The 27,846-nt window shown below is 43.6% G+C and overlaps 1 protein-coding gene across 2 annotated transcripts in view; it reads right to left on the bottom strand.

The window, feature by feature from the left end:
* ST6GAL2 (ST6 beta-galactoside alpha-2,6-sialyltransferase 2) overlaps positions 1-27,846 on the bottom strand; it is a 185,943-nt gene that overhangs the window by 38,879 nt on the left and 119,218 nt on the right. Inside the window, exon 1 of one of the 2 annotated variants that reach the window (XM_063338728.1) lies at positions 14,885-14,994. The exons of the other annotated variant lie outside the window; for it this stretch is intronic. The gene's annotated coding sequence lies outside the window, so the exon portion shown is untranslated. Of the gene's footprint in view, positions 1-14,884; positions 14,995-27,846 lie in introns of those variants that run through there. 2 annotated transcript variants of the gene reach the window in all.

The following is a 27,846-nucleotide window of genomic DNA, read 5'->3' as shown; positions in this document are numbered from 1 at the left end:
CAACAGGCAGGCCTTTGAAATATCACTGATTTCATTAAAAAGCCCTCCTCCTAAGAGTGCTGTTAAGTAGCTAAGACATGCAAACCCCCTGCCCGTCTTTCCGCACCCTCTGCTTAGAGGATGAAGATGCATCTGCTTAGAAGATGGGGATGAAGCACATCCTCTTGCCCGGCACTGAGCGCAGCCATCCTCTCAGCAAGATGTCAGACGTGCCTGAATTTTTTCTTTCTCCCTCTCCTCTCCTTTTCTCCTTTGCTGCATGCTGGCAACTCAGCACCCATGGGAACAGACTCCCTCCCGGCTGTGGGAAGGAGTAGCTGAACCTCTTCTGAGCCAGTGCTTGCTTCTCTCCAGGTTCATGGCCTTCTCAGAAAACGTGAGTTTTCCCTCACCACGGCACCATCTGCCACTTAGGAAGGCTACCGGCAACGCTCGAGCCAACCATATGGAGAATCGGGAAAAAAGTTTGCGAGGACGGAGATAAACTTTTATGTGGTTTTACCCCTTATCGCCCAGCAAAACACAGCCCCAATCCAGGTCTGCAGCTTTTAAGTGCTAAAGGCAGAGGGCAAGTAAGAAAATGAAGCCAATTCACTGCCCTAAATCAATCAGAAGAAGGTTTTCTCTGCCAACATAAAAAGAGACTGTTCCAAAAAAGAAATCTTTGTTTTAACATAGATTGATTCCTTAGCAACACCCAATCCTGTCAAACCTATTCAACTGATGGGGTTTAGTCCTGCTTCAATCCTGTTCAGACACTAAATAAATAGGGGAAAAAAACAACATTGAGTCGGATCTAAAAGCTAATGCTTAACGTTTCTAACATTTTCATGATTCTCGCTTTTATTTCCTGATTTGCATCTATATTTCTAGTTAGCATATGTTAGTAGAGATGTTTTACTAACAGTTAAAACCGCTATAGCAGGTATAGGGTGTACTACACAGGATGACTACAAGCAAAGCAAAATTTTCCTACTTACATCAGGTTGTCGGGTTTTTTTACTGTTGGAGAAAAATGCATTGAAGTTCATGCTAAATATGGGTATAAAAATGCAAAAAGATATACTGGCAGCAATCACAAATGACGCCAAGCAGTGATGAGACTCTTGTTCTGGTCTTCAGTTGTCTTCAGTCTACTCCAAACTTCTCAGATTTTTCAGTATCTGTTCAAAACATTCTGTCGTGCCTGCTCTGCTGTGGTAAAAGACTAAAATTCTTGCGAATCTATATCTGGACATGAGGTAGTACAGCGAAGTCCCGGTAATCCACACTCACTGGTAGGAAACCTGCCACTAGTAGTAAATCACCAAACCCAGTTTGGTGATGATTAAACAGAATTTACCAAGCCAATAAAGCAGAAGGAACTCTATGTAGGAATAGTGTATTTCTTTAATTCATTGTAACTTGCACTTTATTGTAATACATGGTATAATTTCATAGTACTTCTAGTAACTAGTGAATTGTACGATATAAAAACCCCAAATATGAAATCTGATATTACCTCTAACAGACCCCGGAGGGTCATGAGAGACACCAGGTTATTCCCAGGGAGGAATGGCACAGCTCCGTGTGTTCCCGTTACCCCACCCCTGGCGCCGATACAAAGCTACAGCAGAATCCTGTAGCATCTCACCATCCTGAAGTGACATTTAAGTAGAGGAATACAAAGATATTAAGATGAATTTATAAGCAGTGGTAGACTCGTCTACTTACAAACCACATTTATTTAAACGTATCTTGTACCTCACATTCTGCTTTTCCACTTAAAGAGTCCAATTCTGCTGCAGCCGCAGAAGCCGGGTTTTTTTTTACTTCAGCATAAGAAAATGAGCACCACTGAGCTTCTCTTAAACGAGCAGTAGTTACAGATTTTCTCTTTCTTCTAACTGCTTTTTGAGATTGCTAAATCTCTTCAGATTGCTCCGAAAGCAGCAGAAATTATTAACAGGGAACTAATTTATGATGAAATGGACTTATCATACTAACTACTGATAATTTTTTTAAGCTTTAATTGTTCAAATTTGATACAGCTCTTTAAGAATCCTATCCAATGTGCTTTCACAATTCTCAATGGATAGTATTTATCTGACTTATTTACTAATTACTTTCAAATTACAAGTGTCCCTCAGGTCTGAATCATTTTTGATGAAAGAATGAGCAGACTTACATAGTTTTATACGATGAGGGAACAGAAATTAAAGGAAAAGAATCTGTATGGCTCAGATCAAGCAAACGGGAAGCTTGATTTCTTTGAAGTGTTTTTTAACTTTATCACCAAATCCAAATAACAATTTTGTCTGTTAAACCTTCCACACCATCACCATGTCAAGATCTCTGCTTAGTTTTTTTAGTAAGTGGAGATAACCATTAAAACCTATGGCAAAAGCAGTACCCCAGACTGCAGATACTATAGATGTCATGGTGTCTGTAAAGAAACTGAGTATAGACAAGCACATGAAGAATAATCACATATTTTCAAGTCACTTAAACAGAACATGCCCAAGGGCACGCTGTAGAGGAACCGACGTTTCCGTCAGTGGGTAACGTATACAGTTTCCTTTCCAGGAGTCAGAGAATCCAAGTTTATGTGAATTCTAACGTATCACTTTTCTGCCAAGCACGCTGCTGTAAGAAACAGGCACATCGGTGTCTTTAGCTTAAAATCAATTTCACTTGGCCTGGGCATCAGAAAATCGGGGAAAAAATAGACTTTTAGTACACGACATTTGCTTTCTAAAAGCACTGTCTTTCTTGGAAAAATCTAACATTGTTACTGTAATAATTACTTTATGTACTCTGTGCACTCTCTCTACAGCTACTATTTCTCCAACATTTCAGCCAGTGACTGGCGACTCCAGATTACAGTCCTGGGTTTCCTCCAGCATCACCATGCCACTGTAACCAACCTCCTGATTTCCAAAACCTCAGGAGAAGTAGTATCCCTATTCTGAACCATCTCCAAGACCTATGAACCAGTCACCACTGCTGCCAAGTCTTGACCCAATCTGTCTTTATCTTGATGACACTTTTATTCAGCATCCCTGTTTCCAAGTCACTTGACATTTTCCTGAGTATTTCCTGAGTACATGGGACTTGCAATTTTCTTCTTTTGTAACATCACTTCAGCTGGATGGAAAATCAGGGGAATCTCTTGGTTAAAAAAGGTATTGCATTTCAAAGAACAAAAATACAGCTCTTTTGTTTAGCGGATCTGAACAAAAAATTCAATTTCACTTTATATCCCAAAACCGCAGTGGAACTGATGTGGTATCAAATATTACTTTCTGAGAAACTTGGACAGCGGGGTAATGAGCAACTCTTGTTGCTCTGTTTTACTGACCACAGTTCTGCTTTATAGCCGATTCCAAACAATAGCAGGGGTGGGAGGAGGTATGGAAATCGCATATAAAGAGGCTGACTTGAATACAGGTAAGGTAAGGAAGACTTCCTACTCTATCACATGTACTTACTGGGTCCATTCTACACTTATAATACAGTTTTGAGTCACAAAACTCCAGCAGTGTCCATCCAACAGCTTTATTGTCTTTGCGTAGCTATATCATTGTCTGTTAATATTCCTGCCCCATTTACTTAAAATATTAAAAGTCAGCAAATAAGGAAATAATATCAAGGATTTAATGAGGGGTATTTTAGTTATTTTAAAGCATCATACCCTTTCACTATTCTTTAGAAAATAAGCGAGCAAATTCAGAAACAGAGTTAAAGTGGCACTATCAAAAAGCAAACTACTGCAGAAAGAGGACTTTACTTTCTTGAGCTGGATCAGATATCTATCTTAGCCATGCCGAATTTCTCGGCAGTCAAGGCTATGAATTACTCTTGGCTGCTTGACCGATTAGACATGGTGCTGGCATGCCCGAGACCTTCCAAACACAGCAGGGGTTACTGCAGCAGTAGACAATACTATAACATTGCAGGGTCACAGGCTATGCAGTTTTCTATCCCTTCGCTCAGCTGGCGCAAGGGGCTTTACGAGACTCCTTGGAAACTTTCATCTGCAAGCACAGGATGGAGCAGCACCAGTAGTAACTCAAAGCTTTGCAGCTCTGCAGTCTGAAGAGTGCAGGCACACTATTTCTAGAAATGCCAAGAAGATAAAAATTCATTGAGGTGATCTTCTCCATCCAGGCCCCGCTTACTGAAGAAATCGTCCAGGGAGGCTCTATATGCAGAGCACTACAGCACCGTGCAGTGACACTTGAACTAGCTCAGGAATCAAAAATACATCCTGATCTATATATTTTGCTTTGCATTTCCTCTTTGATGGCTGTGGTTTTGGTGCTGTCACCACATGAAGAATCCTCAGGGCGCTTTCAACTGCAACTAGTTATTGTTTTAGAAAAATAAAGAGCCTCTGCATCACACACGACAAATGCAAAGTCCCACATATACGGTGTGCTCTAGCTGTGCCCTTATTTATCTCATGACGACCTTGCAAGAGCAACATATATTCCAGTGACTGCAAGGCTTAATTATTTTAATTCCGTGGTCCAGGAGTTTTCAGCGGGGTTTCTGTGCTGCTCGCAGCTTTTGCAGGCTGCAGCAGTGTATCTGATCACTGGTTTAAGCAGCTGTGATCACATTACACCCACCCCGCATTCTTTGCATTGGCTGCCTATACAGCGGCAGACTGATTTTTAGCTGGCTCTGTTGGTTGTTTTAGTGCTCCTAATAATAAAACGCCTGAGCAAATAGAAAACCTATTTTATACAGACACCCTTTTTCAGGAATTAACCCACAATAATCTACTGTATCTTGACAGACAACTGTATCTTCGGTGTGGGGTGCGTTAGGCAAGATGCAGTAGCGTCCCTCTGCTGCGGATGCTAGCACCAGTAGAGATGGCAAACAGGACAAAGACATGGAGCACCTCCTGGCCTCCTGAGCTGCAGAGCCCAGCAGGTGCTGGGTGATCCTGCCTGAAAGAGTCCTACCAAACAGTCATCAACGGCACCTCCTGACTTCTGCCGAGTCTCTCCTGGCTCTTTTAAACTCGAGCCCTGGAAAGAAAAATACAGTCGAGCATCGACTTCAAACGCTCTCAGCCCCTGCCTCAGGGTGAGGGCTCATTCCAGCTTGACATCTGTTCCAGTCCTGCTCACTCTGTCTATAAAGTGATTTAGTCAGATTAATTCGGTGTCTTTAAATACAGCGTATTTAGAGACCTTTGCTCGTTTGGTTCCATCTAACAATAGCAAGTATCTGCAATTGCATATCATTCAGAGAACAGCTCCCGGAGCAGAGGAAAGGGCTGGTGCATAACAGGTCTCACTCCTATACAGAATTAAGTCACAGCTAAGGGACCCCTAACTTGAAAATTAAAAAGCACTTCCAAGCCCACAAACCTTTTCTCTATATTTTCTAATACGTATCTGAAATTTTGCAATTTTGGCAGCTAGGCATTTCAGGCTACAGATTTTTAGAAATAACAAAGAGCAGCTCAAGAGGACACGTGGAGAACACTGATACCAATCTTAGGCTATTGCCACCTTCATGGCTTTCCACAGCCAGAGCTGCCATTAGGGAAACTCCAAATGACAAGATGGCCATCAACCAGCAACATCTTTCACCTGGAGGTGAGAGTATAAGTAGGCCAACAGAGACACCCTCTTCTACCAAGCAGAGAGGGAAAAGATCTATTAAACAGGGAGCTCTCAAACCAGACACTCCAAAAAGCTCTTCAGTGATAGTCGGGTGGGAGCAGGACTATAACTGTGGTTCTTTCTCCACTGGATATAGGACCAATGCTTCTGCCTTACTGCATATGCCTGGTATATAGCTGTGCACAAGTTGGCTCCAAGCTATACTGCTCTGAATTTACCCTTTAAAAAAAACACAACTGAAATAAATAGCAAAAATACAATCTGCCTGAACAAGAAATAGCAGCGAACAATTAAGATGGAATGAATATCAACTATGCAGAAATACTTCTAATGGAGAGATTAGCTTTCCTATAACAAAATCCGGTTTTAACCTTCGTAACTTCAACAAAGTAAAACCCAGTCACATGCAATTTCACAGTCATGGTCTTGTGCCAAGGAAAGCTTCTCTGGAAAGTTTGAGGTACATCAGCCAAGGCATCTTGGAGATATGAGTTCCAGAAAAGTGAGGTGTTCTTCATTTCTTGGACTGTTTCCTAATTTTTTTTGGCTCATCATAACTTAAAAATGGTTGGCTTAGACATTCCAAATTTGCTTGGCTACTACTGGCGCCTTTGACTAGTTGCAGGCTATTTTATTACTGAATGTGGGTTTGTGCAAATTCTGAGCGCTGCAGTTGTTAACACCACATGTTGGCTTGTATGTCCTGTAGGCAAGCCAGCCTGGCCCACTGCAGGCTCCTCAATCACCTCATCAGCTCTGCTCTGCAGGCAGCGCTGAAGCCCAGGACCCTTCCCTCAGGTCCAACTGGGTGTAAGAACTTATCTGGACTTTACAGTCTCCACGGAGGAGCTACATTTCACCAGGCTGAAGAGGAATGGTCCCAGGGTGCTTCCAAGCCTTGTCAGTACCAAAGTGCCTTTCCTGGAAAGGTAAGCACACACCAGGCACAGATGGTTTCTACCCGAGACTTACTGTCGTCCTACTACTCCTTCAGTCCATACTTAGCCTTACTCTCTGATGCGCATGAGAATTTTCCCAGGGAACATCCACATAACTCCCAAGCACCCCCTCCTCCATGAATTACTGATCCAATCTGTTTTCCATTTCCATTTCCACAGCGATTGCAAACTCTGGGCTGGGGTCTGGCTGCTTCTTCTGCAGTTTATTCCCTCTCCTTGCTCTACTCCCTCGGTCTCCAAGGCCCTTTTCCAGACTGGGAGCCTGGTACACATAGACACAACATACCTCATTAGACTTCTGGGCAGGAAAACCCAGGGGGAAGATCTCAGCCCTCAAGAAGTAAATTTCCCCTGAGCAAACTAAAAGCTTTGATGAACCCTGGAAAGACTGTGGGTAAGGAACTCACTGCTGATGGGGACTGCTCTGTTCACAATCTTGTTTTTGATAACAGATACTATGGCAACCCCATGCATCTCTTGACACAGCCTTCAGCATGGTCAACTACTTTAAACAATTCTCCTTAATCTTTGATATTTCCTTTGACAATGACCGTCACCTGCCGAGTTGCCAGGAAAACAAAGCGGTGCACAGCTGATCAGTGGTGGAAAACATTAGAACATTAAAAACACTTCTCGGTGAAGTATGTTTTTACACAGAAAGTGCCTCAGTTACAAAGAGACCTATTCTTCTTGAGACGCACACATGCATGACTCCCATTCACAGGAGCTACGCGAGTGCATCCAAAGTAGAATAGGCCTGAAAGTGTCTACATTTACCAAACACTGATCCCACACAGAAGTGCTTTTTGAGAATGACTGAGATACTGCATCTTACTTTTGCTCTTCAGAAACAAAAGATTTTGCCATGACCACATCGCCTACATTGAAAAAACAAAAATGGTGATATGTGCAGGAAAAAAAAATCCATAAAATATAAATTATCTACCCAGTAGATAGTAAGAACTGAAGTTTTTTCCACATTTCTCATCCAGTCGCACAGTTATCAGAGCTCTATTTGTACTGGCTTCATATATCTGTTCTGCCACCTCTTAAATGCAGATAATCTACCTCAGAGGTTTGCTCTTCTCCGAAGAGAGCGTGCAAAGTGCAGCCAAGTTTTACAGAATACACAGCCCTGTGCTGAGTCGGCACAAACCTGCGGAGCGCCAAGGCAAGCCACAGGAGGAGGACCTCTCTTGGTCTCCCACAGAGCTCGAAGAGCCTCCACTGCCTTTTGGGAAGGGATGCTACCCAGCTCCACCTCACCGTCCGCTGCGTGAGCTAATGAAAAGAGCATGAGGAGGGTTCCGCACGGGCTTTCCTCCCCCTCTCAATCCACAGAGGGCCAGTCACAGTCTGACCCTAACTTAACACTCGGGCTGTAAACTTACTTAACACTTGTAGAAGAATTTATTTCTTTTTTTTTTTTCAAACATACTGATGGCAGCATATGGCCCATCGACAGGTTTATTATTATAAGACACTTTTTCCACCAGGTTATAGTCTTTTTTATAAACATATGTTTCAGCACATAATAAAATCTCTAAGAACTGTTTCTGAAACATAATCACTATGCAGGCACAGAAACTACTTTTCAAGGTTTGTCAAGATAATGAAAGAAACAATCTTTTAGGGGACTTCCAATTTTTTAAATGTCTTTTTCTAAAAGTCTTTTAAATCTAAGGGTACCGAGAGTTATGCATGTTATACAAAACCAAAAAAAAAAAAAAAGAAAGAAAAAGTGAGTTCTCTTTGATAATGCCACATTATTCTCCATTTTGTCAAAGCAATCATTTTTATACTTAGCAAAACTTCTCCTTCCGCTAAGCAGACCTTTTAACTATGCTTTAAATCAGAACGTATGTTTTATGGGTGACTGATACGCTTCTGAAAAGAAGGTGGCATATTATAAAGAAAATGTCAACAGCACACAGCTACAGCCATGCAAACTCATCAGTGTAAAACCACCCTTGATATTCTGTGCCCTTCAGCTGTGCTAATAAAAAAAAAGGTCTGTACGTGGAGTCAAGGTAGTTAGATCACGGCCTTGCATCCATCTGCACGACTATATCCAAGTTAAATGTCTAAAAACACGTCTCTGCTTGATTTTCCTATAAACTGCGTTTGTGTTCTTAAGAAATAACGCTTCTTGCCTATCAGCGATAATGCAATTTTTACGCTAGCATCACAATCTTCAGGAAAAAAAAATAATAAAAAATCACATAGTGTACATTGCTTTCTTCAAAAAACTCCTGCGCTCCTCGCACTCTTAATGCTTCCTCTACAACGCCTCATGATATATTTAGCCCAAGTGCGCTTTGTTTTAAAACCACCTTCTTTGATACATCACAATATGACCCAACTCACGTATGTTTGCTAAGAGCTTTGTTTCCTACCACCCAAGTTTATTGTCTCCTGTTGAAAAGGAGCCTGCAGCTGGAATACAAACGAGGGCTCGCAGGGGTCTACAGCCAAAGCCTACTTAAAGGCAGCGCAAGACCATTCCCTGATTTTTACAGGCCTAGGTATCAGGCCTGTACTTCACTGAAGACACTAGAGGCCTTCCAGACTGTATGATATAATACATTAAATACTCCTTAACCACTAGAAGAAGTGTTTTGCAACCACTTTTGAACATTTCTTTGGTATTCAGGGTATTTGGGGGACGAAAGAACACTTCCCACAACACACACACACACACACACACACACTGACCAGCAGATTTGAAGCTTAAAGAAAAAAAAAAATCCCTAATTTTATCATAGGCATACTGTTATAATTGGCATGCGTGACCTTGCATTCAAAGAAAACTCATTTGTTAAAATTAATCACCGACTTCTCAGCCAATTTGTCAGTAACTACTATCAAGTCTGGACATGATTAGTGTCACTGGGAGATACAGTGTGCCCTCTATAAAGCATCCCCAGGATGGAATCCTAAACCCAGGGAAGCCTTTGAATATTTTGCGAGCAACTTATTCAGACGGAGCCAGGACCTCACGGATGCTGCTGTGCGCTCTACTTTTTTTGCTGCTTTTACGGATTGAGCCTTTCCAGGAGAGACGGGCCAACAGCTCCGACAATAAAACCCGCTCTTTCTCCACCAGCAGGCAGAGGACGATTAGCAATCGTGCGTCCCCGACGCGGTGTTTGGAAACACTTAGCTGGCGGGATGGGTTTGATGCTGAGCTGAGGCGTGACGCGCTTGTAAGCCACTCCAAGGAGCCTTTGGACAAGGGGGCGGGCTGGCTCTGCACATCTAATTGCAGTGGCCGCTCTTATGATGTGGAAACCTATCTATTAGAAACCGCATTTCACAGGTGACTAAACAGCCATCAGATGGCAACAGCTTTCATTTGTTACTGACCTCCCTTCCCCACCACAGCGGAAGGGTGAACGGCCCCATACCCCATTGCCAGGCCAGAGCCAAACACCTCCTCCTCTGTGTGCAGAATTAAAAAATACCTACAATATTTTTTTTTTCAGATTTGCAATGCATTGTGTTGAAAGAGTGCTCCAAACTAGCATCTTCCTATCTGGGAACCAACCTCAGAAAACAATGTTAAATTCTGCACTACGTGGTTATCCAAATACCTGAAAAGCAAGGGCATTTCGGACCACGATTGTAGAGCACGTCATGACATTTTTATATGCAAAAGGTGTTTACTTGGGTCCCTGTCCCTCAAACAGAACATCGTGGGTAGAAGAGACTTGGTATTTCACAGAGAGGATGAGAGCCTTTGCTGAGGGACAGACAGGACAGTGACCAGACCAAAAGTAGTTCTTCCAGTGATGGACTGAAAGGCCAGTCCATTACCAAAATTAAATACAGACCTTAGCATAGCAGAGCTACTTTAAACTAAGGATCCTATCAAGATCCCTCACCAAATTTCACATCCTCCAGACCTTTGGCTCCATCAATGACGTAATGAATTCACAAAGTTGCAGAACAAATCACCCCATCTCACTAAGTCTTCTACATGTGGTGGGCCACGTATCTTCCACCCAGACAGATACGTATCACAAGGGAAGAAGAAACTTAACTTTCCACAGTTAACAGCCATTTGATTCATATGATTTTACGTTCAGTCCCCAGAGAGCAGCTGCAGTTCCCTCACAACCCTAGCTATAAACTGCCCTAATCTTGGTTAGTAGTTATACAATTTAATACAATAAACAGTGGATTATACAAAACCTGTGGTGAATACTACACCGATGACAAATGCAGAGCTATGCAATGAATAACACTTACTTTTCATTTCCATTTAGATTTCTGATGTGCAACCTTCCAGAAAGCACAGTCCACACACAAACAGTCCACACAGTTCCACACACACAACCAGTCGGATCTCCAATGGTCGCATCTCCCATGAAACAGAACAGCAATCCAGGCCATGGCATCCCAGAGCCCAGCTCTGCTCCACTTCCCCAGCTTCCACCAAACCTCTGGCCATCTTTGGCAGCATGGAAGATGTGGCCTCTCCAAAGTGACTGGCATCAAAGAGGGCTTCAAAGGCCTGTAGACCAATAGGCTCTGTCAGAGCATCTGTCAGGAGCAAGTTCCCAAGGTCAAGGACCCTCGTCAAGAACACTAGCAACAGCTCCCTGACATTTAACTCTCCAGACGTTTATCCTCCTGCAAGTAGCCAATCTTTGAAAAACGTATACAGCAAACTTAACAATTCTGGCATGCTTTGCCTCAGGGCAAAGTATCGAAGCACTGTTTCTAGTCTGTGTAAAATTTTCAGGCCAAATAAAAATAAATCTGAATTTCTTTTCAAAATTACTTTTCTCAGAGTGTTACTGATGAAGAAAATCAGTTTTCTATGGTTGCACCATACAAAAGACTGGATCTAAACCACAAAATGCTTGTAAGACCCATAACAAATATCAGGGGGTTTTATATTATTCTCAGGTATAATATGGTAGTTGTAGTCAGCTTTTCATATGATCTTGTACCCTAAATATGACACCACGAGTTCTAATAAATTCTATTTATTATGGATTTAATATATATAATTAAGCGCATGGAGCAGGGGTTGCTGTATATGAACCCTTTACTGTAAGTTCTTTGTGGCGCAGATTTCATCCCATGCCACTACTTTTGCATTCTTAAAATAATTTTAAAGACACACAATTTCACTGGAAGAAATACTCTTAACTTCAGTAACCGTTTACAAACTTTGAGGAAAAAAAAAAATTGCAACTTTCCCATTTGTGGGAAGGTTGGTGGATACCTAAATATGAATGATAGAGTGTAAAGGAAGATCAAAACATATTACCATATGACGGCATGCAGAGCAATTGCTCTGAGTTACCACCAGCAAAATCAGAACGCAACTGCTTTTAGTTATGCAAATTGGAAATGTAGTGGCATGACTGCAAATGAGAGCCTAAAAAGTGCAAAGTTCAAGAAAAAGCCATGCATGCAGCTGCTCCAAATATAACCATGGTCAGATAAAAGTCTGAAAGCAATTATTTGGGCCAAATATTGTCCACAGACCACGGCACTAAGCTTCTACAATTAAACAAGACAAAAGTTCAGATGGTGTCTAACAAACCATTTACTACATTAATTATATTCAAGTGTGGCAGTCTCATGCTTGGTAATAACTAACAACAAGGGAAATAATTTCAAGAAAGGTATCTGATGTTGTAAATTTCTTTCTTTTTCATTCATCCATACCAATGTTACCCGCCAGCCTTTCTAACACACTTCAAACGCGTGAAAGGGATACTGCTTAGTGTCAGGAAGAGCTATTTAAGGGTTGTAAACCTTTACTCTGAGGAAGCCAACAGCCTTACTTGACAAAAATGATTTCTGCACTATGAAAGCAGCAGCAAAGCCAGATTTTCCATTCCTTGAATCAAGTCCTTAGGCCTTTGTTCCAAAGTTACGGTGTCACAGGGGCGCCCGGTCTTTTTGTAGCAGCAACAGCATCTCGACAGATCTTCGCAGATCAACACATTTCCCACTGACCCCGTTCCCTGGATTTGCTTTCACACCGATCACGCAGCGTTTGTATACATCTGCAATTTTAATAGTGTTTGCGGCAATTTCTTATCAAGATAATTAATATTAGAGAGGTATTTAATATATTTTGGCTTCTTGTAATGCCATTAGTAGCTAAATACATGGAAAATGAGCCAACACCATATGCCCAATACTTCTCTGTAGACTGCCAGCCAATTGCTTAGCAAATACAGAGAAGTTCCCAAAACACAATCTGAAAATTACTGCAGAGAGATTTGCATACAATTTCTGCTGGACCAGTAGCATTCCAACAACTTCTGTAAAATCCAGCATGCTCCACTAGTAAATGCAGTAGCTAACATACACAGCATCAATTCGCAATGCAATCATTAGGATGCTACCAACAGGATGCTGTTTTATCTCATTTCATTGTTACGAAAATGGAAAAACAAAATACCAAATTCTGTAGGTTTATAACTATTTTCTCTTTTGCTTTCTTAATTTTAAATCAGGAAAGGATATCTCCACATTTTATTTACGCACAACTCTACGTTTGATCGAAGAGGGCATATAACAATCATTTTGCAGATTTCAAAGAAGGACTGAGATAAGGTGAACGTATAACTTTATCCATAATGTCTTTTCACTGGGACATTTACATATACAATCCTAACATCCTTTTAAGTTCCTTTTTATAAAGTTTTTATAACACTTTCTCTATTGTTTGGCCTTTTCCTTTCCTCAGTTAGAAAACACATCCCAAAACATAGATGTAGAGGTCTGCAACTTTGCAGCAAATCTCTAACATTTTGTATACATTCTCCAGCTCTGAATGTGCAGCGTGGACAATGCTGGGAAATCCTGTCCTCTGCCCAGATAAACTGTAGAAGAAAAAGAGTTTCTCCGACTGCCACACCAGGAGTTATGAAGGTCCTAAACGCCATCAACAGAAGGCTTCTGCCTACGAATAGTTCAAAGTCTTCACTTACAAGATCTCAAAGCCAGCATTTTCACAGCAAATGGTTAAGTGGAGCCCTGCCTGCTTCAGCAGAGGTGTCTGCCAAGAACCCCCTCTGTTGTCAGCTGCAGAATTGGTGGCGAATACCCTTGGGTTTGAACACACAGGCAGGACCCCACCTCCAGACCCTTTATCACATGCAGCAACAAACAGCACATCTTTTCCCAACAGCGCAGCTTTTGGTCTTAGCAAGACACACACAAACTCAGTGGGTAACCACCACAGGATTTCCAGTCAAACAGTACTTTTATCGGAAAGAGCATATATGAAGGAAAAATAACTCTAAACTTTACTTCAAGTTTAAAATAAAAACCCCTGTTAAAAAAAAAAAATGCAAAAGCTTCAACTTTAAATGGAAAAAACGTAGTAATTCTTTCCCCATATCCCAAAGTCCCACGCTATCAAACCCAGCTGAATTATTTTTGCATGAGTTTTCCAAACAAAGATATATACATATATATGTATCAAAATTACCTGGATGCAGACACCACGCCTGGAAAGTTTCATTGCAAAGGGTTAAAGTTCAGAAAGTTTGCAAGACTGAAAAAGCAAAATCAGATTGAAAACCGAGCAAAAACCTTAACCTTGAGGTTTGCTGCTGCCTCCTACCTATCACTTAACATTTCTCTCCACATGAAGAAATGAGATGACTAAATCCTACTCCAACAGTTATCAACTAAATTACTTCAACGCGTAACCTCATCAAATTTTTTTCTAGTGAAAACTGAAACACATTACCATGACAGAATACACTACGAACTGTAGTTGAGCATTAGAGATGATAATGTTCCCAATAAAATATATAAGCAGACGACAAAAGTGATCTACACTGCTTATTAGAGGTAAATTCGCAGAGACCTTTTCTTCCCTTTGAGAATATCGATTTTTATATGCTAACACGACTGCCTAACTATTTATAAGCGCAATCTGCAAAAGCAAATACAGAACTAATAGAATAACAGACTCGAAAAGCACCCCCACACCCCCCCAAAAAATAAAGGGTCTCATTTAAATTCCTGGAAAGCACTGCTTCCCTAGACACATCTATTCAAGCTCCCTTGAGCCGGCGAACCCTGCTAAAAACACACCCTGCGCGCTCCCCGCCTGAAAACTGGGCAGCCGAGAAGCCACTAAGCCCCGCCACCGGGAATCCATATGGCTTCACCTATAGGATTTTCCTTCCAGCAAACGCTGCACAGTAGAACCCTCCCCCTCACCGCCCACCCACCCCCCCCCAAAAAAAAAAAAAAACACCACCCCAAAACAAAGTGCTTTCCGCCCGAGGGGCGGGGTGGGGTGCCCCTACCTACCGGCGGGGCTCTCAGGGCTCTCTGGGGCGCCGGCCCCTGGAGGTGCAGCAGCCGGGGCGGCGCGGGGGCTCTGCCTCGCCGCTTCCCACGAGTGGCCTCTCCCCCCGCATGCTGGTGGCCGCCGCTCGCACAAAGCGCTGGGGGGCGGCCGCCACCGGAGTGGGGTGGGGGGGGAGGGGGGGGTGGGGGGAAGGACGGACGGACAGACGGGGGGGGGGGGGGAGCAGGCGGCACCCCCACTCCCGCCGGATCGCAGCGGCACCAGCGCCGGGAGGTGACACGGGCAGCGGCGCGGCACCGCCCACCGCCCCTCCCCGACCGCTGCCCACCCACCCCCCTCAAGAGCCACCCCCCCACCCGCCCCTGCCGGCAGCCGGCCGAGCCCCCACCGCCCCGCCCCGGTGATGGAGGGGAGTCGTGGGGCGGGGGTGACGCCCCCCGTTACCTCGCCGGGCGGAGCCGGGCGCTAGGGCGGCGGGGCGGGAGGCTGCGCTGGCTGCCGGGGGGTGGGGGGTGAGGGGGGGGGGTCCGCCTGCCTAGGGCCGCGGACATGGCGGGGCTGCCCCGGGGCCGTGCCGCGCTGTCCCGGCTCATTGTTCGGGGAAGGGCAGCGGCGGGCGGGCGGGGCGGCCCCGGAGGGAGGGGGGCGGGGGCTTGCGGCGGGAGGGGGCCAGCCCCGCACCTTCCCCGGCGTGGGCGGGGGGAGGCTGGGGGTAGCGCTGCATCTTCCCCGCGTGGGGTGGTGGTGGTGGTGGGGAGTGCGTGGGGCCGGAGGCAGCGGGGGTGGATGGATGGATGCAGGGGGATGGGGTGGATGCTGCGCCTTACGGGGGTCTCTGCCGGAGAAGTTCAAAGCGGGAGGGAAGGGGAAGGGGGGGTGTGGGCGGGCAGGCGGGGGCCGGGCCAGCGGCTTCTCCCCTCGCCTCCCCCGGCCTTGGCGAGCGCGGAAAGGGCCTCGGCGCGGTGGGGGGGGGGTGGGCTCCGGCACGGTCGGGGGCGGCCGGGCTGCGGCACCGGAACCCCCGGGCAAGAGAGGTCTCCGGAAAGTTGAAGGCAGGGTCCTTTACCCAGCCCGCCCCCGTGAGCCGGGGTGGTGGGAGTCTGGCACCCACGCGGCGTGGAAGCGCCGCAGCCAAGTCTTTGGCTCTTTAAGATTAGGCTGCGTTAATTAAGGAAATATTTTAAGCTTAAAGGTCTCCTGAGAAAGAAAGGCATTAACTCGCTCATAAAGCGGGTAGGAAAACAAGGCGGTACGGGGCTGTTGGATCAGCCAGCACAAAGGAAGAGAGAGATCAAACGGATGCCGAAGGAACTACAGTAAATGGGGGGCGTGGGGGGGGTGACCTCCCCCCCACGCCGCCGGACCCGGGCGACACCGGTCGCCCCTGTCGTACTTGCAGTGTCGTGCCAGCGGCGCAGAGAAAGGGCGATGTTTGCAGTGCAATCGTCGCTATCCTTCCTCAGCTTGCTGAAGAGCTAAAAATACCTTCAAGCGTGTTTTAACTGTCTTTGTTCAGATTTGAATAGTAGTTTACTTTGCAAATAGTCCAAGTGGGTCTTCGCTTACAATTAATCAGTACAATGATAGATAACCTTTGTTGTGCTGAATCTCTGCTCCAAGTTAAGCGTCTGTGTAAATGCATCCGAGGCTGGAGCTTCTTTGTGCCCGTGTTTGTGAGGTGCAAGATGATGGGAACACCGTGCCTGCAAAAGGCACGCCTTCAAAGCTATGAGACAAGTGTCGAAATCAAAACACCACTAAAGTAAAAAAAGATGCAATTTGCTAAATTAAGAGGTAACATCACAAGGACATGAAACACAAAACACAATCAAGAACAGGTTAACAGTTTAAAAAAAATAAATACGATTGTTCAAATAGCCCTACATGCCAAAAGCAAATCATGATTGTAAACCCCAGAGAAGTTCATCCGCTTACTTATTCCATTTAACTGAGAAGTTTCATTAATTGCAAAGCAATTAATTTTTTCCCCTCAGCCTAGGACATTGTGAAAAAAAAAAATTCAAACCTAGAGCTAGTTTCTTCAAAAATATAAAAATCCTCATTTATCAATGTGACACGATGTGATGCAGATGGGTAGTCTTATGTACATGTGAAAAAGGCAACAATAATGCTATTGAAGGGGACCGTGATGTAGATACATCCACAGATTAGTTCTATGGGCACGCTGCTGCTGGAGGGGTAGCCCTTTATAGCATTCATTCTAATACATACATTTATAAACATTAATTAAGGGATGGATATTTTCCCAGTAATTTTTTTTTTTCCGAGGCTTGCTGCATCTGTCTGTAAAATGATGTGCTGGCTCATACAATAAACCGTAAGCACGTGTTTTAAGAAACAAAGTAAAAGGTAGATACTGCTTACTCGATTTTTTTATTTATTTAATTAATTTTAAAGTAGGAATCTAAATTTGTAGACCTCTACAGGCTTTTCCATCTGTTACTATTTTAAAACGTGCTCTTCTTTGGTAGGCTCATTTTTAATATACCAGTGAAATAGAATTTCAATTTGGAATAGAATGTAAATGAATAGCATAAATTAAGTGAATATTACAGGGAAGCCGGCTGCATTAAGATATTCTATATGGGAATCTGAGACTGGTTAAACACAGTATCAGGAGAGCTTATCAACTGAAGACTTCCCTCTCTTTCAGCAAAAGACTTCCAGAATGGGTGGTTGGATTGGTGACAAATAACGCTGGTTGAGCACAATTTTTATTAACTGCAGTCGGAGTCTTCCCTACACATCTAAATGTAAAATTTATCTGCAGAAGGCAGGTGGGGTTAGTCTGCAATCCAATAAGGTTTGCTTCTGCCTTTGACATTTTGCTTTTGGCTTGGACTCTGAACTCCAAAACGGAAGAGCTCTGCATCCTGCATTTCTGACCATTGGCCTGATTCTGTCTTCAATTTTAGCAGTTTAATAAAGAAAAGCATCCCTGGACAGCAGGAAAGTGAATTGGGATAAGGCCAGTGAGATCAGCGTCAGGGCCCCGTGATGTCAGAGCAGCCTGGGGAAGGGGTTGAGATCAGAGGACAAAGTAATTGCAGGCAAGTCCAGAATGGTAAAGAATTTACTTTCACACGTTCACAGCTTGAAGAATTTGTCTTTTATATAAATTGATAACAATAGGGTAAAGTTACACGCAGTTGCTGTTGCTTTGTTATTGAGTTTGACTGGTGGTATAGGTGCATCTATCACTTTGTTTTGTTACAGTGTTAGAGCAGTGCATATAAATAAAGGGGATAAATAACCTAATTTACTATAAGCAAGAGTCACAGTATATTAAAAACTGTGACATTGAGAAAGCTTTTCCCTCTCCTGGAAAAAGTTTTATAACAGATCTTTGTAGTCATCATTTAAACTGGCAGGGTACAGTACACAAAGATCCTTAAAGCACAAACTCACTCAACCTTTTCAAAATATATCCTTGGCTAATATGGCTCCACTGATGTAAAAGGGAATTTTTCCATTGACTGTACTGAAGCTGAGTTTCACCCAAGTTATTGCGATTTTATTCCAGAACTATTCTGGTTTTGAACAAAAGAGGTGCTCTTAAGGTTACATTAATGAGCAAGCCCCGGGTACCCGCAGATCGCCCATCTCCCACTTCTCGTGATTCCCTAAAATAGTTTTCTGCCATTAATCCCTGAGGGGATGTATTAGGTGGGTTACTGCTCTCTTTCTGCAAACCCTCAGACAGTTGGGGGGTGCATGGCATCCCTGTTTGGGTCAGGGAAGGAAGGAGCGTGCCTGTTCCCTGCAGCACCTCGGGAGGCGGTGGATCTCCTGGCTCTTCAGCAGCGCTGCCTCTGGGTGAGGCTCCTCTGGCCGGGCATTCCCGTCCTGCTGCACCCAGCGGGACCTGCAGTCGTCACATGCCGTGTCTCTCGTTAGTGCTGGCCTGCCTTTTGTTTCTAATCATCAAGCAGGTTTTTAACAAGCTGGAGTTACTGTTGTTGGCTTCTGCGCACCTCGGATGCATTTCACTGTTGTAGCTGTTCAGATGCAGACATGAATTTAGGATCGGAGCCTACAGAGCTCAATTAACAACTCTCCCTTAGGAGAGAGTGTGGCCTGGTTTCCTTTGCTCGTATCGTCTCATGGCAGGTGATTGGTAGAAGTGCCTCCTCTCCAAAGCAAACTGTTTCTTTGCCCTTCAGAAACATCCTGATGAAATCCTCCCTGACTGAGTGGTGAGGAGGTTTTATTCCAGGTGCGTACCTACGTTTGGCTGGGCTCATGGGGCTTGTGGCATCCCGGCTGATGGGTGCTGGTGTGTGTACAAGGTGTTTCTAAGAGCTCCTTTTGTTTGCTGGGGAAAAAAAGAAGGGGAGGGTGTTTGCTAGCATGGCATCAATAATCTCTGAGAGAAATGTGCATCCTGTTGCACGTGTGTCTGGAGAGCCAGCCCAGTTGCAGGCCAGTGTTTGTTGCATCTCGGCGAGGTGCACCAGGTGATGCAACGGGTGTGAATTCGGAGCCTGCCACCAAGCTGCACCATCTCTGAAGCAGCCCTGGGACTCAAAGATATGAGGGACACAGTTTCTTTCTAGTTTTCTTTGCTCTTGAGGGAAAGTGCTAACTTACTGCTGACCTGACATGTATTAATAAATAATTCTTGTCCTTCAGTGCTGGCTGAGATATGGAAGCCAATAAGCAGACTCACAGACTATTCTTTGCTTTTCTCTCCCTCATATTTGCCTTAGGAAGGAAGCACGGACTTCTATGTCCACAGCATGGACTTCCAACCACACCAGGGTCACCTATCCATTTACTCCCTTCCACATGCAAGTCCCCTCGGTGACCTCCTCGTCAAGGAGCCAGATTCATAAGAAACAGCAAAGAGCTAAAATGCAAATACAAAGGTGCCCGAGGTATCTTCAGCTTGGATTTTTCTGCCAATTGTCACATTACTGCAGGAGTCATCCGCAAGCTTCAAAAAACTAAACTTCATCTGCATCTGTAAGGCAAGTGAGTAACAGGGTGGGGACTCACCCATCCAGCAGAGCACGGAGCTCCCTTCTGTCCCCTCTGATGCTCCTTCCCACCGACCTCAGTTGAAAACCTCCAGCCAGTGTTTTCGTGGCACAGCACGAAAATTATAGGCAGAATCACACAGTTAAAGCCACAAACATTGTAAATCTCTGTCCTTCACATTAACGAGATCACTGCAAAACCTTCACAAGCAAAAAACTGTAGCATCCTAAGGACGTGGGCAGTAAAATGTTCCTAAAGGCTGGCTGCTTTGATGAACTCCAACAATGATCTCATCCACTTTTCTGCTGAAGCTCTGGAAGTTGCTGTCCATTTCCCTGCCTGCTGTTTATTTCTATTAGTAGCGCTCATTGGATGCTGTGTGCCTTGACTCCTTGTCAACTTCCTTTCAATGGAAGCTGAGGATACTGAAGTAATTTGCAGCCTTTAGGCAATTTTTATTAAAAATCACTCAGTGCAAAATTTCTCTGGAATTCAAAACCTGGATATTCTGTATATGTAAATAAATGTCTAGAGATAGATGAGTTTCGGACCAAATTTTATACACAGAATTACTTAGAATTAATCTCTGCTTGCACTCTGTGCGGTTCTGATTTATGGAGGCATTATTGATGAGTTGCAGTGGGCTGGCTCTTTGGTTGAAAAGGTTAACTGAAATGAACATGGTTTTATGTAGCAGGTTTTCGAAGAAAAAAAAAAAGTGCTACGTCTGCTGAATCATCAAGAGAGGAGAATGGAGAGAAAAAATTGGTTTGGGAACGACAGTGTTCTCAATGTACAGTGGGGTACTTCCTTCCAAAGAAGTAATGCGTATTTGTGAGGATGGTGTTATCAGCAGGGAGGCAAGTAGATATTCACTGCCTGAAAGCCTGGCAGGCGGATGATGCCCTTTCTGCCCAGCCTGCCCGCCGCAGCACGTGCCGGCTCAGAGGCAGCCTGACCTGTGCGGAGAGAGACCAGGGCAGCGTGCAGGGCCAGAATTAATCACTTCAGGCCAGGCAGCAAGTTGTGCACCCACATGGGTGAGGGGAGGCCTCTCCTGTTTTGCTGTCGCTTCCCCTTCTCTGACCTCTTGCCAAAACCTCCTGCCTGGAGAGGTTTGTTGTAGGGGCCCCGTACCTGAAGGGATCTAGAAGATCCTTCAGGCTGTCCTCATCACCACGACTGGCCTCCATCTTCATAGATCAAGGGTTTATCGGATGTAACTGAAAGGTCCAAAAATTGTGCCCCTATACCATTTGATCGAAAAGCTCTCAAAAATTCATCCTCCACTCCAAATGTCCCTCCTAGTGTCACCTGGCCACTAAACACAGGCACTTGCCCTTCAAGGGCAACATGCAAAGTTCCCGCAGGCTGAGAAGTGTCTCTTGAATCAGGCGCAATCCAAGGCAGGATTCATAGCCTGAAGTGGGATCGCGGCTGTGCAGAAGTCACGTACGCTGGTTTCACCTGGTTAGGAACCACCGAAGAAAGTTAGCTTTCTGGCAGGAATTACTTTATGCTTTGAAAATGGGTCATCATTTTCTTGTTGATTTAAAATGCGAGGGAGCTTTCCCAGGAGTAGCTTGGTTGCTGGTTATTCATCGCTCCAGAGCTAGTTATTGCTAGTACACTGTTTTCATGTAACTTTGTAGCTGGACTGGGAAATGCTGCCTTGCTTTCTGCTGTACGTGGCCTAAAAAAAACCCCACAACTCGATCTCCACTGCAGGGGAGTGCAGATAGATTGGTGTAGCAAAGCTGTTCTCATCGTGCGTACTTTCCAAATGCTTTAAGACAAATAAAGAAGTATGAACTGGTTTAATGGCTATTTGCATACGGAAGGGCTATGTGTCATACTTTGAATATGCAAATACATTTTTTAAGATAGTTAAAAACACAAATAAAGTACGCTGGCTTTAGCCAATTACTGTCACAAAGCAAGTCAGCAAATTTTACCCTCCACTGCTAATAGGAACAGTTGGCAAAACCTGTTCCTATCTTGCTTTGTTTTTTTTTGTCAGATCAGAACTTTACAGTGCAAACATTACCTGGTTTGTTTAAATAATAAAGGCAGGACTTCTGACGTTAATCTGGGAAAACAACTTGGAGGCTGGTTGGTTTTGTGTTCCCCACCTTTTTGGAGACACAGAAGACAGCACACAACTTTATTCTACTTTGCAAGGCGCTCGAATGTGTTGCAGTTACATCTGCAAAGATGTTAAGTACATTGTTGAAATTGGTTAAATAGAAGCTATTATATGAAAAATGGGCAAGTAAATAGAGGCATACAAGAAAAGCTGTGTTTTGAAATGGTGTCACTTTTCTGCAAGGAATAGGCATTGAAAAGACAACTTTAATTAAAGTCTTTATTTTCCAGCACATTTCACAGTTTTAAGATAGTAAACAGTAAGCAGCGTTTCCCACTTGGTGATAAAATTTACTCTTTCCCTGGAAAAAAAATAATTAAGACCATTTTGTGCAGGGAACATTCTGCTCCTGTGTATAGCTGGGTATAAACAGGAGCAGGACTGTCCTGTTGTCAGGAGGTAGGTGGCATTTGGGCACCTGTCCCCATGGCTATAAGCACATATCCCTTTTCCTCATTCTCTTGCCCCAGCTGAAGTTGCCCCAGTCCCCGTCTCACCCAGGGCTTCCTGCACAGAAGTGAACTTTACTATTTCTCAGTTTTCTACACTCTTGTTGAAAGAAAAGGACTTTTTTATCTCTTTCTTTCTTCTCCCGTCCGAACCTGCCCATTTTATCATCCAAACTTTTCTGCAGCTTTCTTGTGATGCCAGTACCCTTCTGAAATTTGCGGTTTGCTCCCAGACAGAAGTCTCTCTGTTTATGGCAAAGGGTGAGGAAAAGTGTTAAAATCTTATTGAAAAAGTTGGAGGCCAATGTTTGAGGAGCATTGTTTTATTTTTCCTGTTGTTTGTAAGGAAATGGCTCAGGTGGAGGCAGTTGTGTTTCCAGTGTATAGGGCAGCTTCCATCTCCCAAACATTTATTTTAGCCACACAGGAAAGGTGGCAGAGAGTAGGGAAAAGGGAATTAATGTTAGCCTTGGCTGGAAAACAGAGTTCTGGTTTGAAAAAAAGAGAAGAAAAGGAAAAGAAAATGTCAAGACTTTGTTCTTCATTGAGGTGAAACAGAAGCCTTTTTGAATAAGTTCAAGGGAAAACACATTTCCAGAAGAGCCAGTCATCAGCGTACTTCTCTGGGATGTGAAAGATTTCAGGTGTACGTTCTTATGCTTCCTCACTAGGAACAGGCACTTGAAACCCATATCCCAGTTGGAAACTTCGTGGCTTCTGGCTTGCCTCTAGTAAATGCTTCGCTTTCCCCCTGGATTTTGAACAAGAGTCTTGAACTGAGAATGGAAATGTCGTTGAAACTAATGTGTTTCTATTTTCATTAAATTGTGATTTACTGGCAAAAATAACAGTTTGAAAAATTGTTGGCGAGGTCAACCGAGCATATATAGCTCTCAGAATAGAGGGGATGCTAAAGAGAAATATTCTGGTCCAAACTCTGTTCTCAGCTTCAGTGGCAAAATATGGGTGCAGCTGAGGGCAATGTGGCCTTTGATTTGCGAGGGAAGTAAAGCATTTCTCCAAACAACTGAATTGAGTATTGTGTCTCTTTTGGTACAGTGATGATTACACAACACTGTTTATTCTCTTTTTTTTTTTTTTTTCCATCTCATCCATCCTTCACAGCTCAGATTTCTACGGTGATTCCAAGTTGGTTTACTGTGCAATGCAAATTGAAAGTCAAGTTAATTTCGCGCTCTACCCACCTCAGTCTGATTAACACAAATTAAATTTTGTGCTAATAAGACTGAGTGTGTGACCATAATTGGAAAGCCTTGAGTTCCTCTGGCTGCAGGGAAAGTGCTGGTTTTTCCCTCCATCAAGAAAACACTTGAATCATAACATCTGGGAAATTTGCAACAAACAATGGTATCAATGTGGGGCCTCCATATAAAGTTTATTCTGTTTCTCATCAGGGACCATGAATACATATCTGTATCAGATTGCAGCCCTTGGAACATTTGGCCCATCTGCCCACCAGAGGAAGGCTAAAGGAGCAGTGACACACACCTAATAAGAGGGAACTGCTGAACATCTGTGTTTCTCCGTTACATGGAAATCCTCTTGGGCTAATAACTGGCTGCTATATCTCAAATAACTGGACAATTATTTGAGGCTGTTACCAAAGTCTGAGCAGGTCAAGTCAGTGCAAAGTGTTGCTAAGGTTGGGATCTTTCACCAGAGGAGGAGAGGAAAAAAGGAGAAGGAGGAAAAAAGACTGGAAGCAGGAACTGAAAGACTGTCTAGAAGGGAAGAGAAGGAAAGGGAAAGGAAGGCAAGGCAAGGCAAGGCTTTGATCTAAAGATAAAGCTTCAGAGTGGTAAGGAAAGAGTATGGTAAATGTAACTTTGAGTTTATAGTCCTATTCCATTTAGATCTATATATTTTGTGTATTTGCTAAAGCAAAGAGTGATTGTTTTCCTCAACTCCAGCAATGCCCTCTTGCTCCCACTATCACCTGGTCCTAGAAGAAGAAAGTTCTAAACCCAAAGTAAAACTACAGCAGGTAGACTTTGGGAAAAGGGTGCCTCTAAGTTCTGGGACTATGGGAGATCCTGGTGTCAATGAAATCATGCACCTGTGTAAGACCAAGGTGCATTTGTAAAACCAAGGAAATGTGCCCAAGTATCTGGCACCAGAGATGATGCAGGAGCACGCTGAGATTTAAATAATGTAGAAGTGTATAAATCCTGTTGGAATACAAACAGAGAAGCCTAGTGAGCGTCAAACAGGGTGGGAGTAGTTGTAAATATACCTGCATTATAATGGAGCATCAAGACTTCCTGATGGGAATTTGTGGAGATGTATATCATCCATAGCCTACCTCCCTTAGCAGCAGGAACATTATGATTGCACAGCAAGTTTATTAGGTATGAAACAAGCCATCAAACTCTTTAAAAAGCAAAGTCTCTTACAGCATACCGTCCTACTGAAAGGTCTGAGAGTCACAAATGTCAGCACTCACCAGAGAGCTGTTCAGCTGTTGAAGCCAAGCCCTGCTCTCTAACCCTGGGATTAATGGGAATTTGCTATTATTTTCTATGGAGACAGGATCAAACTCAGAGGCAGGATGAAACACCTGACTGGGAGAACTGTGGCACCACTTTTGCATGTCTTTATCGGGTCTGAATTTAGTTTTAGCAATATAAAATGGGCTTCTCCTATTTGTCCTCTGTCTCTGACAAACAACCTTATAAAGTAAACATTCACAAAGCAGAAAAACAGATTGTACATGGCTATAAGAACAACATGTTTTTGGACTGACTGCTCCATAATATATGAAAATAGGACTACAAAAGGACTGTAAATAAGACAAGGGTCTGAGCACAAGCTAGCTTACTTATACATCATTTCTATTGCAAAATGAAGCAATGGGACCTGGGCTTGTGTAGCAAATAGCCCTAAATTTCTTCCTTCCCTGCTGCTGTGGGAGTATAATTTATCCAGGGAGTATTGTCTATATGTGACATCATCTTGAAACAACAGCTTTAAAAATGGAGACAGGTAATATTCCCCATTAATTATATTCCACATCTGCAAAGCATATACATTGCGCTGTGGATAAGTAGAGCAACCTTTGGCAGGGGGCTTCCTGAATATCTGTAGACAGCTTTCGCATGTACGATTTTCTCATCGTTTTGTAGAATGAGAGAAGATTGGTCTCTAGCAGTGGATGGGGAAAGGTAGGATTTTAATAAGCTATGAGCGTGAAACAAATGAAGGGGGCTCCATCTCCCAGTACTATGCAGTGCTACCCGCCTTTGTGGAAGTCAGCTGTAAGACCTGGTGTCTGAACATATAACATACGCCCAATGTGCCAACACTAATGGAGGCATCTTTTTTTCTTTTTTTTTTTTATATATTTTTCCTCTAGGTATGGTGAGTATTTTTATTTTTGCAAATAGAACACCTGCATCCAGGTACCAAGGATGGATTTGCAATACCAGTAGTTGTGGATTGACATATATATGGTTATTTGTGATTGGTGTCTCTTGAGTCCTTGCTTTAAGACTTATGTTTGGCTGCAACAGGACAAAGGCACAGGGGAAGCTCTTCAAGAGCTAAAGAGCTCACCTCAACCGTGGGAGACCTTTGAAGCACAGAGAGCTTTTTCTGGCACACAGGATAAAATAGGACCCAAGCATGATGCAATGTCCTCCTTAGTGGTTGCTGTTATTTAACAGGCTGCTACAAGCCGGTGGTGCTGTCTCAGAGCCTGCCAACTTGTGCCAAGTGTGTGCTCTCTCCCACAGCCACAGAGGTTAGGAGGGGAGGCTCCAAGTCACACTGCGCTGCTCTTTTCCAAGTGCTCCCACCCCAACCTCACACTCTCCACGCTAAAGCTGGAGGATGAGGCAAGAATAGACTTCCCAGAATCATAGAATCGTGGAATCATCTAGATTGTAAGGGACTTTAAGATCATCGTGTCCAACCACCAGCCTAATGCTGCCAAAACCACCACTAAACCATGTCCCTAAGTACCACATCTACCCATCTTATAAATACTTCCAGGAATGGCGATTCCACCACTTTCCTGGGCAGCCTGTTCCAATGCTTGACAACCCTTTCGGTGAAGAAATTTTTCCCAATATCCAATTGAAACTTTCCCTGGCATAACTTGAGGCCGTTTCCTCTCATCCTATCACTTGTTACTTGGGAGAAGAGACTGACCCCCACCTCACTACAACCCCCTTTCAGGCAGTTGTAGAGATACTTCAACCCACTTAGGCTGTGGTATGCTTTTGAGGGTCTTTTTTGCCCTCAATAGATAAGTCACAAATTTTCTTGTCATTGTGACCGGCTCTTGCTGTATTGTCAGTGTGAACGTTACCGAGAGGTTTTTGAACAGGGTATGTGACTGGGCTTTTAACAATCTGTGGTATAAGGGAATATGCATTAAGCCATTGAGAATATTTCATCACAAAGAAGCTTTTGAAAGTACGCGTCATATACACCTGCCGAGAAGCATCTCAAATAATTGAGTTGATGATAGTGGAACGAGTAAAGTGTTTGTGAGAGAGTGACACTACACCCAGCACACAGAGGACTAGCATTATAATTAATTAATGCTCATAGATGTTTCCTTAGCACAGATGCTACACTTTTCTGTTCTTCATCCTTTGACAGGGGAATGCAGGGGAGGCGAAAATAAACAGTCAAATCCTCTGTCATTTTTGTCATGTCTTCCCTCTTTTTAATGCCTCACACAATTGGTGGTCTCAAGGTCACTTTATTTACTGATGATTCTCTGTCACCAGTAGTATCAATTTTGTACTGAAATGAATCAAAATATGTTTATTGTAGCACCCCCTCTGGATCCCTTACATCCCCCCCTTTCCTAACAGTGGTAAAATAATAATAAGATATATTAAATGAATATAAAATTAAAATTTGCTTGGAGTATGTGTTTTAGAGCCCTGGTGTTTAATGACAAGCCACATTATTTAAATAGGAATAAAAATATTTATAGATTGGGTTTTTCAGATGGTTTTGCAATACAGCCAGCATGGGTAACGTATGATGAGATTCCACAATCACTTTCCTCCCACGCACATATTGATGGAAACCCTCACAGCCGAACACAATTGCATACATCTCTTTTTCAATCTGTGCGTAGGTTATTACTGTAGAGGTGGAAGAGCTGCATACAGAAACCACTCACTGCCCTACCTGCAGTAACAGAGCCACAACTCATTGCTTGGATGCATCCATCTGAGTTTTTATTAGTTACTTCATTTCGATGAAGGTGGATTCCTGCCAGCATCCCATTGAAACCCAATCTTCAACAGATCTTAGCATTACCCAGACTTCTGAAAGGTAAGGTAAAAACTTGGCAAGATATATTGCCATCCCTAATATCTTTTTA

The sequence above is a fragment of the Chroicocephalus ridibundus genome, chromosome 1, assembly GCF_963924245.1.
Source record: "Chroicocephalus ridibundus chromosome 1, bChrRid1.1, whole genome shotgun sequence".
Taxonomy (NCBI): Eukaryota; Metazoa; Chordata; class Aves; order Charadriiformes; family Laridae; genus Chroicocephalus; species Chroicocephalus ridibundus.
The sequence above is the reverse complement of the archived record's forward strand: the minus strand, read 5'-3'. Positions and strand labels throughout refer to the sequence as shown.